Raw genomic sequence first — 3,483 nt, 5'->3', positions numbered from 1 at the left:
AACAAGATAAATGCAAACGGTTTGCAAGAAATTATTACTGGGGCTATTATCTTTCACATGACACCAAATTTGACCTTCTGGTACGTCCGGAAAGCCCTAACCCTACCTTAAGCCTGCCCTTAAAACTTTAAACACTTATAAATCCAAAACCAAACAAGATAAATGCAAACGGTTCGCGGGAAATTATTACTGGGGCTATTACCTTTCGAATAACACCAAATTTGACTTTCTGGTAAGTCCGGAAAGCCCTAACCCTAATCGTACCTTAAGACTGCCCTTAAAACTTCAAACACTTATAAATCCAAAACCAAACAAGATAAATGCAAACGGTTAGCGGGAAATTATTACTGGGGTTATAACCTTTTAAACGACACCAAATTTGACCTTCTGGTACGTCCGAAAAGCCCTAACCCTAATCCTACCTTAAGGCTGCCCTTAAAACTTCAAACACTTATAAATCCAAAACAAAACATAATAAATGGAAACGGCTTGCAGGAAAATATTACTGGGGCTATTATCTTTCAAACGACACCAAAGTTGACATTCGGGTACGTCCGGAAAGCCCTTACCCTATATAACCCTACCTTAATGCTGCCCTTAAAACTTCAAACACTTATAAATCCAAAACCAAACAAGATAAATGCAAACGGTTTGCAGGAAATTATTACTGGGGCAATTACCTTTCAAATGACACCAAATTTGACCTTCTGGTACGTCCGGAAAGCCCTAACCCTAATCCTACCTTAAGGCTGCCCTTAAAACTTCAAACACTTATAAATCCAAAACCAGACAAGATAAATGCAAACGGTTTGCAGGAAATTATTACTGATGCTATTACCTTTCGAATGACACCAAATTTGACCTTCTGGTACGTCTGAAAAGCCCTTACCCTAATCCTACCTTAAGGCGGCCCTTAAAACTTCAAACACTTATAAATCCAAAACCAAACAAGATAAATGCAAACGGTTTGCAGGAAATTATTACTGGTGCTATTACCTTTCGAATGACACCAAATTTGACCTTCTTGTACGTCTGGAAAGCCCTAACCCTAATCCTACCTTAAGGCGGCCCTTAAAACTTCAAACACTTATAAATCCAAAACCAAACAAGATAAATGCAAACGGTTTGCGGGAAATTATTACTAGGGCAATTACGTAGCTGGTACGTCCGGAAAGCCCTAACCCTAATTCTACCTTAAGGCGGCCTTAAAACTTCAAACACTTATAAATCCAAAACCAAACAAGATAAATGGAAACGGTTTGCGGGAAATTATTACTGGGGCAATTAACTTTCAAATGACACCAAATTTGACCTTCTGGTGCGTCCGGAAAGCCCTAACCCTAATCCTACCTTAACCCTCAACAGAACACCTTCCCGGACTGATTAATCTGTACACCTGGGGTCCGCGCGGACCCCAGAGCAGTTTTTTAAACAATTTTTAGAAATTATCAACATGCTACCAGCTCAATTGTTTTGCAAACTGATGTGGGAACCTCTGTGTCCACATTACATATAAAAATCATACATTTTGAACTTTTTCTATTTTTTGGTGAAGAAAACAAGACAAGAAGAAATACCCGATTTTTAAGCCCATTTCAGACTGAAGGGGCTTTTGAGGCCCAACTTTGATCTCAGATAGCGGCTAAACGGCTTGCGCTAGAAGTATCAAATTTGGAGACCTTTCCTAAAATGTCTCTGGAAAAAAGTTCATATTAGTTTAATACTAGTAAGTTGATGTTTTTTTATGTTGCCATGGCAACGGGTTTCTAGCAGGCAGTTTATTTGAAAATAGAAGTAATTTTGGTTTAAACATAAAAATTTTCTGAGTTTTATATTAAATTACACTTCTTTTCCAACATTAATAACATCTTACATAATTGAATATAAGTTAAATCATTTAATATGCATATAATATGCTAATTTGATGACGTCATTGGTCAAAATCCAATATGGTGGACTCTATTATTAGCTCTGACGTCATATGACGTCATAATTACACCGAAGTTATTAAAATTTAATTCTATTACCACACCATTCTCTGAAAACTTGGTAGACATACGATGAGTGCATAAAAACATATAAAAACGGAAATAAGGTAATGTATAAGAACGCCAGTGTATCCATTATGATCGAAAGCCGGCTGGGGTCCGCGCGGACCCCAAAAGAAAATCAGATATAATTTTTTTTATAAATGGTAGAGACGGAATTTTCTGCACTGTATTGAGAGACAACTTTGTGGGTGACAATTACCTAAAATTTCGGAAAAAAATCTTTAGAAACAAAAAAGATATTACAGAATATATAGTGCTGGGGTCCGCGCGGACCCCAGGTGTACTGTTTAGGGTTAAGGCTGCCCTTAAAACTTCAAACACTTATAAATCAAACACCAAACAAGATAAATGCAAACGGTTTTCGGATCTTTCATACTGGGGCTATTACCTTCCAAGTGACGCCAAATTTGACCTTCTGGTACGTCCGGTTGCCCTTACCCTAACCCTACCTTAAGGCTGCCCTTAAAACTTCAAACACTTATTAATCAAAAACCAAACAAGATAAATGCAAACGGTTTTCGGATCTGTCAAACTGGGGCTATTACCTTTCAAAGGACACCAAATTTGACCTTCTGGTACGTCCGGTTGCCCTTACCCTAATCCTACTTTAAGGCTGCCCTTAAAACTTTGAACACTTATAAATCCCAAACCAAACAAAATAAATACAAACGGTTTGCAGACCTTTAATACTGGGGCTAATACAAAATGGCCGTGGCCATGGCGACCAACCACCACTGAACCGAAACTTACCAATTTTTGTACGTTTGGACCTCGTCCCAACCACCACACAATATTTAAAGGATTTGTTTTTTTACGGCTTCACCACAATGGTTTTTTTCATGTTTCTTCTTCTCCTTCTCCTTCTGCCATTCGTTAAATAGATTCAATTCCTTCATTTTTGGGCCAAATGACATGAAATAGCATCAAGGGTATGTCAAATACTCCCAGGCGTTTTTTTTTCTTTCTTTTTTTTGAAAAATTGTTTTATTTTTTTTTTTTTGGGGGGGGGGTATCTGTACATTTGGGGTCCCGGAGATCTGGTATTACACTCGAAGCATTTGAAACTTGGTATGGGTATGCTTTATATAACATCCGTGTCCTTAATATCACCAGGGTCCATAATATCGCCACCTTGAGAAATAGTGTGCTTTAAGATATTGTTACTGCAACATACTGCTGGTATGCACTCCTGCACACCTCAAATGTACATACCTAGGGTCTGTTAGAGTAAAAATATCTTTAAGCACACTTTTTCTCAAGGTGGCGATATTATGGAAACCTGGTGATATTATGGACACAGATGTTATCTACCAACAACAATTTATTATAATTTTTGGCATACTTTCCCTTAACCCTATCTAGACCGGGGGGGCTAAAAGTGCCCGCGGCAACTTTGATGTGACATAGCGGCTGAACGGCTAGAGCTAAAACC

This window comes from Branchiostoma belcheri, unplaced genomic scaffold, assembly GCF_001625305.1.
Source record: "Branchiostoma belcheri isolate BF01 breed outbred unplaced genomic scaffold, Haploidv18h27 scaffold609, whole genome shotgun sequence".
Classification (NCBI taxonomy): domain Eukaryota; kingdom Metazoa; phylum Chordata; class Leptocardii; order Amphioxiformes; family Branchiostomatidae; genus Branchiostoma; species Branchiostoma belcheri.
Note: the sequence above shows the minus strand (reverse complement) of the source record.